Below are 18259 nucleotides of genomic sequence, written 5' to 3'. Positions count from 1 at the left end.
CCAATGTGAAGTCTATTAGATGAAAACGTTTATTTTTTTTCTGAACTTTGACGTTTTGTGTTTTGTAAAAGACTTAGGTAGATGTAAAAAGGTTCATGATTTAAATTTTTAAATTTTCAAATTTTTGAACTGTGATTTTTTTTAACTGACCCTGAAGATTTAAAATAAAATGGTCAAACATCATCATATCTAAAGCTCTTTCGAATGGTGCTTGGAAAAACACAAAATATGAAATATCTCCTGAACAATAGATGTCTTGAAAAACATTTACAGGACACTTTATGTTGTTTTTGAACTACACAATTGATTCCAGAGATTTGTCGTTATTTTACTGATACATCATCTACAAAAAGTACCCTCCAGGTTCGCACAGGAGTAGGCCACGTTTGCAGGATTACACGGTAACTGCTGATGGTTCCATGTTGGTTAAACGTTCAAAACATTGGCTGAGGTCAGGGGCGCAACAACAGGGGGGGGGGGCAATGGTATTTTGCCCCCCCCCCCCTTCTGAAGCCTTGAAGTGGGGGCAAATTGGGGCAAAGAAAGCGCTGTATAATCAATTTTTAGATAATAAAACTGCTTAAATAGTACCATTTTCCAATTTGAAATACAAATTTTCCCGGGTGAGGACCCCCGGACCCCCCGCTTCAATAGGGGGGATCGATGATTCTTTATAAAAAGGTATATTGCCCCCCCCCCCCTTTGGAAATTTAGTTGTTGCGCCCCTGGCTGAGGTGTAGTGTCTGCATTGTGGAAACAGTTTGAAAAATGACACTATTTCATGAAAGTAACTGTGTTTAAGTTCACTAACCAGCATCATGATCAAGCACTTTTTCAGTAATGTTGACAATCATCATAATTTACTGCAGTGGTACTGTAGGGCCGCGACGTCTTGGCGGGTCGACTCCCTAGAGCTCAGCGACCTTGTAATCTACACGTCCCGCCTTGCCTGCTCCGCAGATAGCAACGGCCTGGAAGTCTTCATGCCGTTCCGATAACATTGGTCGAGAACAATCTCACGTACGGTGCAACACAGCGCAGATCTTAATGATACATAGATGCGATAATGCTTTACGGTAATTTATTATTTAAAGGTAGTGCACCATTTGCTCGACTGGGCAGCTTAGTTAAACATAGTTAAACATAGCTATACAATTCTTTAAAGTTAAGAACTAAATTTGTAATCGTAGGTTGCTGTAGGAAATACAATTAATTAAGACTTGCAGCTAACTCCCTCGCTGATGCTTTCTTTTCCATTTGGTTTGGCTGAAATGTGAAGACGATCGACATGACACTTTCACGCACTTCAAGAACCTTACCACTTTTATGCACACGGGTTGGTATTTTTTCCATAACAGCAATCTGAAAGAACCATTTTAGTCATTTCTAGCGGGCCGAAAACCATATTTATAACAAGCCATCCTCGCGTATTTTATAGTTTCCTGTTGTTGTGCTTGCTTTATAAACAAGAGAGGCTCCGGGAAGGAAGCCCTCCCTAGAACCAACGCTTAAAACTATCAGTCTGTGCATTTCCTGTTGCCATTACACCTTCAACGTCACCTTTCTTTTGCCAATATTTCTGAAAGGTTAAATTAGTGTCAACCCAGGATCAATCCATGTCAAATATCTTCTTCCCAGCCTCCCTGCACTGTTTCATCTGAGTCAGGTACTGTGATCACCAAGCAACAACGTCAGATCTTTCGAGAAGAAGTATTCGCTTATTTTGGCTTCTTTTCCACACAAAACCCATTTATTTGAGTATTTAACGCAGCGATGTCATTCCCAAACTCCATTCGATTTTTTCTTTCAAAACTGGCAGTAATTTCCTTGTTGTGGGAACCACTTTTTTTACTGCATAAAATTCGTGGCTAGTGTCTCTGATCGCACTTCTATCAAAGTCATCAACTGACAACAAACGTTTCCCATTTTTTTTTGGCTTGAAATGAATGATTAAACACGAGAGGCTGTTTCACGGTCAAATAAAGGAGTGTTACATATATGTAAATATAAACATATAAATTGTAAATAAATAATATATTAATATTATATACATTAATATATATCATAAAATCATATATAATAAAATATATAATGCAATATATAATGTATGTGTTTGTATAATGTATGTAATGTAATATAGCGTAATATAATATCATGTAATATAATGCAATATAATGTGTAGAAATATTGGCTACACTTGTAGCTAACAAATATTCTAACAAGCGGTGCAGAAAGTTTGGAAAATTGCCAAATGCAAAACAAACAAACCGCGGGTGAAATTACGGGGAATGCGTTTAAAAACGTATAATGTTGTTGTTTGTTTTTTATTTGGCGTCTCTCTGTTGTGTTTTCGGATGCGCGAAACTGATCTTTGGCTTATAACTGTATATCGCGCAGCTCTTTCGGTTGCTTTTGCAAGAGGTACTAGCAGACATTTGTTGGCAGCTTCATCACAACACTTGATTACACCACTTATAATTCCCCTCTCCCCACTATGTATTACTTTATTGTATCTTGAACGTCCTGCGTCGGGCTCCATTGTTCACTTCAGACTGAGAGCGTGCCGCCTGATGTTTTTGCTATGAACCGCACAGCGGCTGATGTGCGCGCGCAGCTGCTTCCCCTCGCATTTACTCTTCCCCGCTTCCCCGCAAAACGACACGCCAAGACGTCGCGGCCCTACAGTATAGGAGTGACAGTAAGTACAGAAAAAAAAAACTATTTTTCGGTACTTTTACAAAAGGTTCCTTTGGAAAACAGTTGCCAAGAAATAGTTTGTAATACCACAATAAAGATATTGTAACATGGACAAAATTATTTTTGCATATACGTTTTTTTTCTTTCGAGATAACACTGATTACTTCTTATGAAAATTGACGCATAATTTTATATTTTAACTGCGGTTTCAGTAAAGCATTATTTTTTTAATCATGGAAAAAGTGTCGAATAATCAATAATTTAACTTTATTTTGATATATTGTGCTTATTTATTGTGCGCAGTTAATACTGGGAAGCTTATTGGACGAGGTACTGGGACAACACAAAGCATAAATTCTCTGGGTAACAATCCGAACTCAGTATTTCTGTGAACACTGCATGTACATATTTGCAAATATCTGTAATTTTACGTGAATATTTCTATACAAATTACAAAAAAAAAAAAAAAAACTAAGAAACTGCGTAGTGGAGATGAGAAAGGGGAAAAGGTGACTTCAACTACGTCACACCTGGCCGTCTGCTGACAGTCCCTAGCTAGGGAAGCCTTCATTTCACAGACGAGAGAGCCACACCCGAAGTTCCCCGACGTTCATGCTCGCTTTTTTTTCCTTCCGTTCTATCTCATTGTATAAACCGGTCTGGCATTAAATTTTGCGGTCGATTATGATAGGTTAGCTTCATCATAAATACTTTAAAACATTGTGGATGGTTGGTTATATTAGGTAAGTATAGCTACATTAAAAATACTGTAAAATCATTTTATGGTTGCTTAGCAAATAACTTATTAATATGTAGCTATCCAGGGCTAGGAAACAGTTTACATGATTTCACAGTATCTTTAATGTAGCTATCCTAACCAAATCAACCGTCCACAATGTTTTAAAGTATTTATAATGTAGCTAACCTAACCTTTTACCATGAACAAAAAAAACCGAAGATGCACGGTCGGGAGATTGGCTCTCTCGTCCAGAGTCTCCACAAAGAAAAAATATTTCGTACCAACTTAGGCGAGAAAAAAGTACTAGATTAGAAAAAAAAGTACTAAATTATAATTTGTTATGGTTTTTAACAATTTAGGAAGTTATTATGACATTGCAATGCACAAACTTAAATTTCACACCACACACACATACATTCCATAGTTCTTTAAAAATAATTACGCTTAATAATAAAACATATTGGAGTTACAATAATATTATTATATTAAAGAAAAATCTACTATATCTGTACTAAACCAATAATAAAGTTATAAAAGTACTAGATCTAGTACGAAAGTACTAACTGTGGAGACCCTGCTCTCGTCTATGAGAAGAAGGCTTCCGCGACGCCTCACTCAAAAAGACGGAGGGGGGGGGGGTGTCGAGGGAGACGAGTGCGCATGCGCGCGCCTTGCTGCCCGACCGTGGTGCCGTGCAGCGGCCAGACCGCGAACCCCCAGGCGAGCAGCCGTCCGGGAGGAGGACCTAACAAGCCCTAACAAGCACTCCGCATGCGCGCCGGGTCCCAGTGCAGGCAACCTTGCGTGCCCAAGTTGAAGAGGGCTGGCTTTGAGCGCGCGTGCCGTCAGCTCCGCTCACTTCCGCACTGCGTCGCGGGACATACAGGGATGTCTCAGGTCCTACCGCCAGCTTGCAGTCTCAAAATAAAATCTGTTAACCGCTTGCAATAAATAGAGACCGGAAATATTCGCGGATACGTTCGGTGATAGGCTAGAAGTCAAATACATATATACCTTTTAGATGATTTTGCTATTGGCCTACTGTTCATCTGGACGAATCTCAACCAATTATAAACCTCCAACCAAAGAAGGATCGAATCACAGACAAACCAGCTGAGACGACTTACAAGTGAGCAGCCAATGAACTGGCTTTATTTGCCCGAGTGTATAGGGGATTGTGCAGTCTATCCTGAAGGCTGTCGAAACCGCGGATTTTTCCGGTCCCTAGCAATAAATAGAGACCGGAAAAATTCGCGGATTATTTTCACGATATGATAGAATCTAAACAAATATACCAATATATTGCTCCTCGGATTAGCTTACAGTTTATCTGAAGGACTTTGAGCCAATGGAAAACCTTCAACCAAAAAAGTATCGAATCGTAAGCGTCCCAGTTGACAGGTGTCACGAATCAGTAGTCAATGAGCAGGTGGCATTTGCCCGAGTGTGTAGGGGATTGTGGAGTCCATCCTAGAGGTCATCGAAATCACGAATTTTTCCAGTCTCTAGCAATAAAGCTTCCGTATTAACTTTCTTTTTTTTTGGGGGGGGGGGGGGGGAGTCGACATGGCATAGGACTACTTGTTCAAGTCAACACTTGTGAACTGTGACAGTTTTAGTCGCTCGCGTGAAATAATAAGTTATTTCCTACAGTCTAGAGCCTGTTAGTAAATATGTAGTTGCAACAAGGTATAGAAGGTCTGCGAGATGATTTGTGCCTAGACATGCCAAAAATAAAAATTGAAGTAAATAGTTAAAATATATAATTAGAGCAAAAACAAGGGGATAATTAAAAAAGGCGGGGCATAATTATTAGATACCGAAAATAAAAATCACGGATTCATTTCGCAATAGGCTGAAATTTAAATACACATACCCTTAAGCTACTTTTTCCTATTGGCTCGCCGTTCATCTGGAAGACTCTGGTCCGATCAGAAACCCTCAACCAAAGAAGTACCGAATCACAGGCAAACCGGCTGAGAACGACTCGCAAGTCAGCAGCCATTCAAATGGCGTTATTTGCCCGGGTATACAGAGGAATGTGCAGTCCATCCTAGAGCTCATAGAAACCACTAGGGCCATGCATATTTCGCGAAAAGATTGGGCCGGAAATTAGGAATTCCGACACGTTTTTTAAAATTGTTATTATAATTCTAAATAATTTTTGGAAATTTTATTTTCTATATAAATCTGGTTACCAAAAGGATGATTTACACTTTTTTAGGCTGTTGTACTTTACGTAGTTAAACTTTGTGCCAGTGGACCGAGGCACCTTTTCTCAAGGGTCAATCTGAGCTTTTGCCAGTCTAATGTAGTCGTTAGCAGCCCGGATGACATTTCTCCCGCCTGCAGTCACGTCCGGGGTTTGTAATATTATTTCCCTGCATGACCAAAACTGCATACAGCAGCTCTGGACGAGTCGTTACCATTTCTCAGAGACGAGCTGACCATAGTCTTTCCCGTCATGCCTACGTCTTAGAGTAGTATACGAATGTATTTTCTGGAACATGGCTTCTGGCTGTGGAGCGGGGAGCCGAGCCACATCTCTGACGTCACGTCCATCTCTGACGTCACGGCGGCCATCTTGGACCCAAAATTCCTCAAAATTCCTCAAAATTGACTCAAAATTCCTCAGAATTGACTCAAAATGACTCAAAATTTCCCGTTTTAAGAAAAAAAATTCCCGTTTTCGAGGGAAAAATTCCCGTTTCGATGGAAAATTAGGATTTCGAAAAACCACAAATGTCTTTTGCCTTAGAAAGAACACAAATTCCTAAAACTGGCTTAAGCATCCTTAACTCAAGCCAGCGTTAAGCCATTTATAGGATTATGACGTCACCGTTGCAATTTTCGTTACGTCCGCCATCTTGAAAATCCACAATTTTTATGTTAGAAAATCGGGAAAAATTTTAAAAATCATTTAAAAAATTATTTAATCGAATTAAAAAAATATTAAAAACCACTGTTGCAGTTATCGTTACGGTTGCCATCTTGGATTATATAAATGTTACATATTTCGTTACACCCGCCATCTTGGTTGAGTACCATGTCATTCTTACACATTACGTTACGACCACCATATTGGATCCTATTAATGTTGCAATTATCGTTATGGTCGCCATCTTTAAATTTGGACGCCATCTTGAAAATCTTTATTTATTATCCGATTTTAATGAAAAAAATTCCAAAATTCATCAAAAAATTAACGTATTTGAATTCTGTTTGATTATATCGATGTACGTCCTTGGTTCGATTCCCGGCGAGAGAAAAACGGTCGATCCTTCCTCCATGAAAGCTACCTAGACTGATCTACCACCACCAGTACCAAGGTTTATATCATCAACTGGTATGACATCATGTCCACCATCTTGTCTTCATCCGCTGGAGTCCACCATCTTGTTTTCGTCTGCTAGAGTGTGCCGATACCATGTAGTATAATTATCTGGTCACCATACTTTTGTCCTCAACTGTTGACATTGATCATTGACCTTGGCCTATGACCTTGACCTTTAAATTTGACCTTGACCTTGAAATTTAACCTTGACCTTGAAATTTGACCTTGACCTTGAAATTTGACCTTGACCTTGAAATTTGACCTTGACCTTGAAATTTGACCTTGACCTTGAAATTTGACTTTGTCCTTGAAATTTGACTTTGTCCTTGTCGACCATCATGGATCCGACATTTTATGTTCAGTACATGCTACCAGGAGCTACCACCTGCCAGAGTACTCCATCTTGTGTGTGTACTTGTATTATGGAGTACATTTCCATCTGGTTAATTTTATTCTAACCCGCTACAGTGCAGTAATCATTTATTACCGAGGTGCCCCCGCCTTCTTGAAATTCGACCGCCATCTTGAAATCATGTAATAATGTAGCTAGAAAAGCGGGAAAAAATCCAAAATTCATTAAATAAATCACTCATTAACTTACATATTGATTCGATCCGCTCCCGTCCTTGGTTCGATACCCGATCGATGCAATAATGTTTAATTTTATGAAAAAATAATAATTTCAATATACCATGTTCATCATTCTTAAAGAGACTTTAAAACCTCTACTAACATCATCCTATCAGACATCAAGACCACCATATTGGAAATTCATAATTGTAATGTTAGAGATTCGTGAAAAAGTTCAAAATTCATTAAATAAATTTGTAATCTATATACTGATTGATTAAATCGACTAAGGTCCTTGGTTCGATCCCTGGCCGATACAAATCAACTTTAATTTTAAAAAAGTACCAGAAAAGTGTAAGGTTCGAGAAATAAAACACCTCAAAGTCTTTTACAAACATAATATTTATTACACAATTTCTATCCTACTACAGAATCACTTGCGAAAGCCAGCAATCTTATAAACATTTAGCCCTGCATAGACGTGCATCGACTACTTCTTAGCTCCAAATGGCTACAAATGCTTCAAAAGGCTCCAAATGCTCCAACAGCTCCAAAAAAAGGCTCCAAATGCTCCAATAACCACCAAATGCTTAACACAGCTCCAAATGGCTCCAAATGCTCCAAACGGCCTCCAAATTCTTGACAGCCTCCAAATGCTCCAAACGGCTCCAAAAGCTCCAAATGTCTCCAAATGCTCCAAACGGCTCCAAATGCTCCAAATGTCTCCAAAAGGCTCCAAATGCTCCAAACGGCTCCAAATGCTCCAAATGCTCCAAACAGCTCCAAATGCTCCAAACGGCTCCAAAAGCTCCAAATGTCTCCAAATGCTCCAAACGGCTCCAAATGCTCCAAATGTCTCCAAAAGGCTCCAAATGCTCCAAACGGCTCCAAATTGCTCCAAATGCTCCAAACGCTCCAAATTGCTCCAAATGCTCCAAACGGATCCAAATGCTCCAAACGGCTCCAAATGTCTCCAAAAGGCTCCAAATGCTCCAAACGGCTCCAAATGCTCCAAATGCTCCAAATGTCTCCAAAAGGCTCCAAATGCTTCAAAAGGCTCCAATTGCTCCAAACGGCCTCCAAATGCTCAAAATGGCTCCAAATGCTCCAAATGGCTCCAAATGCTCCAAATGGCTCCAACAGCTCCAAAAGGCTACAAATGCTTCAAAAGGCTCCAATTGTTCCAAGAGCTCCATCTTCAATTGATTCCAACTGATTCCAATTACTTTTCTTATCGAACTTGGCATGGTTACTAACATGTCTTTATTAGTATACATTTTGACTGGCAGTGGTAACGTATTTTGCACCTTTAAGTTATAAGTTTTATTTAGAAATCAGATTTCGATAAATGGTAGATACCATTTGGAAAGAAAATATATTAATTTATCTTCAAGTTTATACACATTTAACTTAAGCCATTATTGTATGTAGCCAGCTTCCCTCAGTTCTTTGAGTATGAAGGATATTTCTTTAATGTTCGAATAGTTTCCTGCACAAAGCGATCCATGTAGTAGTCGTAGCCTGTCAACCAATATGTTAGGATCTTCCCATGAGGTATAATCAAACTCTTCTGCTGCGTTCATCATCCTTGCATGTTTATAATAAATATTATTATCTCTGGTGTCTATCGTTTTAACACCAACCTCAAGGTCACTTTCGTCATCGTGACAGTGATTATCACAAGCTTGATCAGGATAATTTATTTTATTACGACGTTTCAATCGTTTTGGTCTCAAACCACCATCACAGTCTTCGCTCTTGCATGCTTTTGGTGCTTCAGCACAGTACTCAATCATGTCAGCCTTAGATGTGTCAGCACAGTCTTCGTTCACGCCAGCTTCTGATGTGTCACCACAGTCTTCAATCATGTCAGCACCACAAACTTGATCAGGATAATTTATTTTATTACGTCGTTTCCATCGTTTTGGTCTCAGACCGCCATCACAGTCTTCGATCTTGCCTGCTTTAGGTGCTTCAGTACAGTACTCAATCATGTCAGCCTTAGATGTGTCAGCACAGTCTTCGTTCACGCCAGCTTCTGATGTGTCACCACAGTCTTCAATCATGTCAGCACCACAAACTTGATCAGGATAATTTATTTTATTACGTCGTTTCCATCGTTTTGGTCTCAGACCGCCATCACAGTCTTCGATCTTACCTGCTTTAGGTGCTTCAGTACAGTACTCAATCATGTCAGCCTCAGAAATGTCACCACAATCTTCAATCATGCACGCTTCAGATGATTCATCATAGTCTTCGACCTTGTAAGCTTCAGATGGTTCTCCATCTTTCTCATTTTCATGGAGACGACTAGATATTGGAGTAAATATATTTTCATTTCTAATGTGGTTACAACTTCCTTCGTTTGTTTTAGATTTTAAATTATTATCTTGATCTAGATCAGTAATTTTAGCATTAGCTTTTTCGCCTTCGTTCCTCTTCCGCGATGTTGTAGCCCAGTCTTCGTTATCTTTATTCATCTTAATTGTACAGGTCTTGTAATGTCTATCCAAGTAATATCTTCTACCAAAGGATTTCTGACACTGACCGCAATGAAATGGTTTTTGACAAGGACCCAAATTACACTCGCTTCTCTCATGTCGTTTAGCATTCTTTCTCAAGGTAAACACCTTGCTACAGTATCTACAGTGATGACGTTTCGATACAGCGTCAGATCCTAAATCGGAATTCATATTAGTTACCGAGACTAATGCCAGATGCAAACTAAGAGTTTTAAATTAGATATATTACTTAAATAGAATTTTTTAATTATTTCATCTGCGAGAATTAATTTATCTCATTCAAAGGTACTTTTTGCAAGTAGTTCTGCTTTTCAACAACAGATGTCGCCACATGTTACTTGCAGGTAAATAATATTTAGTTCTTTTATGCGGGATGCGGGATGCTCACTAACGATCGAAATAGAACGATGGCTTCGCTAGACTCCAAGGAGAAGGAAGTTCGTCCATCCTGTTAGTGCTTCTTAGATTTCTCAGAAATTATTTGACTGAGTAATGATAATTTTTTTTTTTTTAATTTCCGCCTGATAAAAATATTACAAGTAATGATTGAGTAGCAGAAGTTCACTAATTATATGCAACCTTGAATAAAAAATGACATGCTTCATTAAGTAAAAAAATCCTTAATGCAGAGATAAATTCCTCATCAGTAACCAGAAGCACTCGGAGAAAACCATCAGATGTATAGTCAGGAATAATCAGAAGCACCCAGTGAAAACCATCAAAATATTGTCAAGAATAATCAGGAGCACACGGAGAAATCCATCAAAATATTGTCAAGAATAATCAGGAGCACACGGAGAAATCCACCATAATACTGTCAAGAATAAACGGGAGCACACGGAGAAAACCGCCATAATATTGACAAGAATAATCGGAAGCACACGGAGAAAACCGCCACAAGTTTTCTTTGATATCATAAAATTTCAGGAAAAAATAATAAAAAATAAAAATAAATTAATAAAAAATTTAAAAAAATAAAATAAAAAATACATAAACAGATTCTGCTAGCTTGTGAACTTCTCATTGTTGAGCAAAGATATAGTTCTAGTACAAGCCAGAATTTTATGTATTTTTTATTTTATTTTTTTAAATTTTTTATTAATTTATTTTTATTTTTTATTATTTTTTCCTGAAATTTTATGATATCAAAGAAAACTTGTGGCGGTTTTCTCCGTGTGCTTCCGATTCTTCTTGTCAATATTATGTCGGTTTTCTCCGTGTGCTCCCGTTTATTCTTGACAGTATTATGGTGGATTTCTCCGTGTGCTCCTGATTATTCTTGACAATATTTTGATGGATTTCTCCGTGTGCTCCTGATTATTCTTGACAATATTTTGATGGTTTTCACTGGGTGCTTCTGATTATTCCTGACTATACATCTGATGGTTTTCTCCGAGTGCTTCTGGTTACTGATGAGGAATTTATCTCTGCATGAAGGATTTTTTTACTTAATGAAGCATGTCATTTTTTATTCAAGGTTGCATATAATTAGTGAACTTCTGCTACTCAATCATTACTTGTAATATTTTTATCAGGCGGAAATTAAAAAAAAAAAAATTATCATTACTCAGTCAAATAATTTCTGAGAAATCTAAGAAGCACTAACAGGATGGACGAACTTCCTTCTCCTTGGAGTCTAGCGAAGCCATCGTTCTATTTCGATCGTTAGTGAGCATCCCGCATCCCGCATAAAAGAACTAAATATTATTTACCTGCAAGTAACATGTGGCGACATCTGTTGTTGAAAAGCAGAACTACTTGCAAAAAGTACCTTTGAATGAGATAAATTAATTCTCGCTGATGAAATAATTAAAAAATTCTATTTAAGTAATATATCTAATTTAAAACTCTTAGTTTGCATCTGGCATTAGTCTCGGTAACTAATATGAATTCCGATTTAGGATCTGACGCTGTATCGAAACGTCATCACTGTAGATACTGTAGCAAGGTGTTTACCTTGAGAAAGAATGCTAAACGACATGAGAGAAGCGAGTGTAATTTGGGTCCTTGTCAAAAACCATTTCATTGCAGTCAGTGTCAGAAATCCTTTGGTAGAAGATATTACTTGGATAGACATTACAAGACCTGTACAATTAAGATGAATAAAGATAACGAAGACTGGGCTACAACATCGCGGAAGAGGAACGAAGGCGAAAAAGCTAATGCTAAAATTACTGATCTAGATCAAGATAATAATTTAAAATCTAAAACAAACGAAGGAAGTTGTAACCACATTAGAAATGAAAATATATTTACTCCAATATCTAGTCGTCTCCATGAAAATGAGAAAGATGGAGAACCATCTGAAGCTTACAAGGTCGAAGACTATGATGAATCATCTGAAGCGTGCATGATTGAAGATTGTGGTGACACATCTGAGGCTGACATGATTGAGTACTGTACTGAAGCACCTAAAGCAGGTAAGATCGAAGACTGTGATGGCGGTCTGAGACCAAAACGATGGAAACGACGTAATAAAATAAATTATCCTGATCAAGTTTGTGGTGCTGACATGATTGAAGACTGTGGTGACACATCAGAAGCTGGCGTGAACGAAGACTGTGCTGACACATCTAAGGCTGACATGATTGAGTACTGTACTGAAGCACCTAAAGCAGGCAAGATCGAAGACTGTGATGGCGGTCTGAGACCAAAACGATGGAAACGACGTAATAAAATAAATTATCCTGATCAAGTTTGTGGTGCTGACATGATTGAAGACTGTGGTGACACATCAGAAGCTGGCGTGAACGAAGACTGTGCTGACACATCTAAGGCTGACATGATTGAGTACTGTGCTGAAGCACCAAAAGCATGCAAGAGCGAAGACTGTGATGGTGGTTTGAGACCAAAACGATTGAAACGTCGTAATAAAATAAATTATCCTGATCAAGCTTGTGATAATCACTGTCACGATGACGAAAGTGACCTTGAGGTTGGTGTTAAAACGATAGACACCAGAGATAATAATATTTATTATAAACATGCAAGGATGATGAACGCAGCAGAAGAGTTTGATTATACCTCATGGGAAGATCCTAACATATTGGTTGACAGGCTACGACTACTACATGGATCGCTTTGTGCAGGAAACTATTCGAACATTAAAGAAATATCCTTCATACTCAAAGAACTGAGGGAAGCTGGCTACATACAATAATGGCTTAAGTTAAATGTGTATAAACTTGAAGATAAATTAATATATTTTCTTTCCAAATGGTATCTACCATTTATCGAAATCTGATTTCTAAATAAAACTTATAACTTAAAGGTGCAAAATACGTTACCACTGCCAGTCAAAATGTATACTAATAAAGACATGTTAGTAACCATGCCAAGTTCGATAAGAAAAGTAATTGGAATCAGTTGGAATCAATTGAAGATGGAGCTCTTGGAACAATTGGAGCCTTTTGAAGCATTTGTAGCCTTTTGGAGCTGTTGGAGCCATTTGGAGCATTTGGAGCCATTTGGAGCATTTGGAGCCATTTTGAGCATTTGGAGGCCGTTTGGAGCAATTGGAGCCTTTTGAAGCATTTGGAGCCTTTTGGAGACATTTGGAGCATTTGGAGCATTTGGAGCCGTTTGGAGCATTTGGAGCCTTTTGGAGACATTTGGAGCCGTTTGGAGCATTTGGATCCGTTTGGAGCATTTGGAGCAATTTGGAGCGTTTGGAGCATTTGGAGCAATTTGGAGCCGTTTGGAGCATTTGGAGCCTTTTGGAGACATTTGGAGCATTTGGAGCCGTTTGGAGCATTTGGAGCTGTTTGGAGCATTTGGAGCATTTGGAGCATTTGGAGCCGTTTGGAACATTTGGAGCCGTTTGGAGCATTTGAAGCAATTTGGAGACATTTGGAGCATTTGGAGCCGTTTGGAGCAGTCAAGCATTTGGAGGCTGTCAAGCATTTGGAGGCCGTTTGGAGCATTTGGAGCCATTTGGAGCTGTGTTAAGCATTTGGTGGTTATTGGAGCATTTGGAGCCTTTTTTTGGAGCTGTTGGAGCATTTGGAGCCTTTTGAAGCATTTGTAGCCATTTGGAGCTAAGAAGTAGTCGATGCACGTCTATGCAGGGCTAAATGTTTATAAGATTGCTGGCTTTCGCAAGTGATTCTGTAGTAGGATAGAAATTGTGTAATAAATATTATGTTTGTAAAAGACTTTGAGGTGTTTTATTTCTCGAACCTTACACTTTTCTGGTACTTTTTTAAAATTAAAGTTGATTTGTATCGGCCAGGGATCGAACCAAGGACCTTAGTCGATTTAATCAATCAGTATATAGATTACAAATTTATTTAATGAATTTTGAACTTTTTCACGAATCTCTAACATTACAATTATGAATTTCCAATATGGTGGTCTTGATGTCTGATAGGATGATGTTAGTAGAGGTTTTAAAGTCTCTTTAAGAATGATGAACATGGTATATTGAAATTATTATTTTTTCATAAAATTAAACATTATTGCATCGATCGGGTATCGAACCAAGGACGGGAGCGGATCGAATCAATATGTAAGTTAATGAGTGATTTATTTAATGAATTTTGGATTTTTTCCCGCTTTTCTAGCTACATTATTACATGATTTCAAGATGGCGGTCGAATTTCAAGAAGGCGGGGGCACCTCGGTAATAAATGATTACTGCACTGTAGCGGGTTAGAATAAAATTAACCAGATGGAAATGTACTCCATAATACAAGTACACACACAAGATGGAGTACTCTGGCAGGTGGTAGCTCCTGGTAGCATGTACTGAACATAAAATGTCGGATCCATGATGGTCGACAAGGACAAAGTCAAATTTCAAGGACAAAGTCAAATTTCAAGGTCAAGGTCAAATTTCAAGGTCAAGGTCAAATTTCAAGGTCAAGGTCAAATTTCAAGGTCAAGGTCAAATTTCAAGGTCAAGGTTAAATTTCAAGGTCAAGGTCAAATTTAAAGGTCAAGGTCATAGGCCAAGGTCAATGATCAATGTCAACAGTTGAGGACAAAAGTATGGTGACCAGATAATTATACTACATGGTATCGGCACACTCTAGCAGACGAAAACAAGATGGTGGACTCCAGCGGATGAAGACAAGATGGTGGACATGATGTCATACCAGTTGATGATATAAACCTTGGTACTGGTGGTGGTAGATCAGTCTAGGTAGCTTTCATGGAGGAAGGATCGACCGTTTTTCTCTCGCCGGGAATCGAACCAAGGACGTACATCGATATAATCAAACAGAATTCAAATACGTTAATTTTTTGATGAATTTTGGAATTTTTTTCATTAAAATCGGATAATAAATAAAGATTTTCAAGATGGCGTCCAAATTTAAAGATGGCGACCATAACGATAATTGCAACATTAATAGGATCCAATATGGTGGTCGTAACGTAATGTGTAAGAATGACATGGTACTCAACCAAGATGGCGGGTGTAACGAAATATGTAACATTTATATAATCCAAGATGGCAACCGTAACGATAACTGCAACAGTGGTTTTTAATATTTTTTTAATTCGATTAAATAATTTTTTTAATGATTTTTAAAATTTTTCCCGATTTTCTAACATAAAAATTGTGGATTTTCAAGATGGCGGACGTAACGAAAATTGCAACGGTGACGTCATAATCCTATAAATGGCTTAACGCTGGCTTGAGTTAAGGATGCTTAAGCCAGTTTTAGGAATTTGTGTTCTTTCTAAGGCAAAAGACATTTGTGGTTTTTCGAAATCCTAATTTTCCATCGAAACGGGAATTTTTCCCTCGAAAACGGGAATTTTTTTTCTTAAAACGGGAAATTTTGAGTCATTTTGAGTCAATTTTGAGGAATTTTGAGTCAATTTTGAGGAATTTTGAGGAATTTTGGGTCCAAGATGGCCGCCGTGACGTCAGAGATGGACGTGACGTCAGAGATGTGGCTCGGCTCCCCGCTCCACAGCCAGAAGCCATGTTCCAGAAAATACATTCGTATACTACTTCTTAGGTTCACTCCTCGAAAGTCACGGCTAGGAGGCTCGCTCCCAGCCTGGTAGCGTTTTCTGTCCCCCCCCCCCCCCTTACTCCACCTACACCCCTCCTTGATTCTAAGAATTTAGCCCAAGATCATTGCTCTGGCGTGAACCCCGCCAATGCAGTGGCCTACTCCAAGGACATTCTCCCTTGCCCTACAGAGCCCTCCACGACACCTAGTGACAGAAAAAGTAACTTCGGCCCTGGTCGCCAGCGTGCAGAGCCCACGCTCGTGACACCTGGTGGCGATTCAGCTCACCACCTCCGTTAGTTCCCCCTTACGCCGCTAGAGAGCTGCTCCGCGGCGCCGTAAGCCCCTATGCTTTCAAATCGCGTCCAGTTAAAGTCGATTCTTTGTAGCTTCCTGTTACCGCCGGTAGAGAGCGCACATGTTGTGTTGTTGTCACGCCCGCCTCGGACTCCTTCGGAAATTTTCGGCCCAGAGCCGAACCTTCCCCCTATTTTTCCCTAAGGCCTACCGCCCGTTTTAATTAGGAGCTTTGTCCGCCACCGCGGCACTTAGTACTCTGACTTCGGCTACTCACCGCGTCATCTCGGCGTCCTCTGAGTTAAGAGGCTTTTCGCGGCAACGGCGAAATCGTGTGAATAAGATATGTAGTCAACTGTCTTAAGGGATGTGATCCCAGCTAAATTTCAGTAGTAGCCAGTCAGTAGAAACAATTCTTACAAGTCATGTCTTAGTTTATATTTTATTTTTTTTTTTCTAAATGACGATTTCGGTCGCGTCATCCGCGCTATTCTTGGTCCACGCCATTTTGATGTCGGCGCGAGACATGGAGCTACACCCTGTTTGGGTCCAACATTTGGGCGCCGAAATTGCACCCATCATGTTGTCCAGGACCTCCAGCTTCATTTCCCCCTAAGAAGAGCTTCCTCCCGGCCAGATGTTCAACTTGAAGCCCCGGGTGATATTTAACATATAACTCCCCCCTAGCGGCAACGAAACAAATTATTAAATACAAACCAGCGAACAGTGACTTAATAACTTAATCCACGAGAATATGTAAAATAATCAGTGAAAGAATTTAATATGGTGGAATATTTCAATTTTTTTGTTCTGTGATGATGTTTAATTAATATAATATAAATTGTTTTAAATAATTTCGGGCCGGCCCTCCTTTTTGTTCCTTGCTAATATATTTTATTGTGAAATCAAAACAAAGCCAAAATAAAACCTATTTAAATAAACCAGGGAAACCTATAGATCAAGCTACTTATGTAATGTTTATTTATTTATTATATACCTTATTCTATTTAACGATCCACTAGCTCCCAAGTTGCTTGTGTGCAGGGAGTATAAAATTGTCTTGTTCACCGTCTCGTGCCCCCTCTGGTAATACTTGTATTTTTCTATATAATTTTTCCCAGCTGTTTCCTAGGCTTTTTTTATTAAATTAAAATAATATTATTTTAGGGCACGAGGGGCGTATCAATATTCCGAGACTAGCTGAAAGTTAAAACACTGTAGCATCGTCTGTGTTTCATGATTGGGTGAGTTTCTTTCAGGTACATGTCGATTGTTAAAACGCCAATCACAGTAATTCATTGCAGCAGCAAACACGTCCTGAGTGGCTCAGCCAAATAAGGCAACTACTTCTCTCGCAGGTGGCCGCCAATCACAAGGAAGAAACCTCTGGTGCGGGTGTACCTTGTTGCAGTCTAATAGGCGTTCAGATTTATTCGTGAAAAATGCCTGCCCCTAGAAACCACGCATTTATCCAGGTCCTAACAATTTTACGTTGCAAAAGCAAAACATTAGTGCCTTAAAAATATTTATTTTAAAAAAACTTAGTTCAGTGGTTATTTCACATTGTTTTTCCAACTTTTCTCTACCTCAACGTATAAAAAAGCTAATACCTAATTAAAGATACACTGAGGCTACAACAAATCTCATTGCACCATTCGAAAGAGCGTTAGATTTTCTGTCAGACTATCTTGTTTCCAATTTTCAGAGTCAATTAACAAATTAACTAATATCAGTCCAAACATTTGAACACTGATATTTTAAAATATTTTGAACATTTATTGTAGGCCTATGCCGAGAGAAAAGTTTCTTACATATCGTCGAATTTTACAAAAAAAAGGTCCCATTAATGGACTTTCCATTGGTGTACCAAAATATGAGCAAGGTTAAAAATATGAATTCAAGAAAAAGTACAATTTGTTCAAACTTAATGTTTATAGGGAGGAAAATAAATATTTTTTTTATTCTTTTGATTTGTACAAATGAAAGGGTTGGATAAAGATAAATTAATTATTTTTTCGGCACTTATGCTGTAACTCAATGTTTATCGTAATTTTGGGGACTGCACTACTTACTTGTTCAAGTAATCCATTTATTTAATATACTACACAGAAATGTATAATAATATTTCAGCTGT

This window comes from Bacillus rossius, chromosome 1, assembly GCF_032445375.1.
Source record: "Bacillus rossius redtenbacheri isolate Brsri chromosome 1, Brsri_v3, whole genome shotgun sequence".
In the NCBI taxonomy this organism is placed as follows: Eukaryota; Metazoa; Arthropoda; class Insecta; order Phasmatodea; family Bacillidae; genus Bacillus; species Bacillus rossius.
This window is presented reverse-complemented; position numbering follows the sequence as displayed.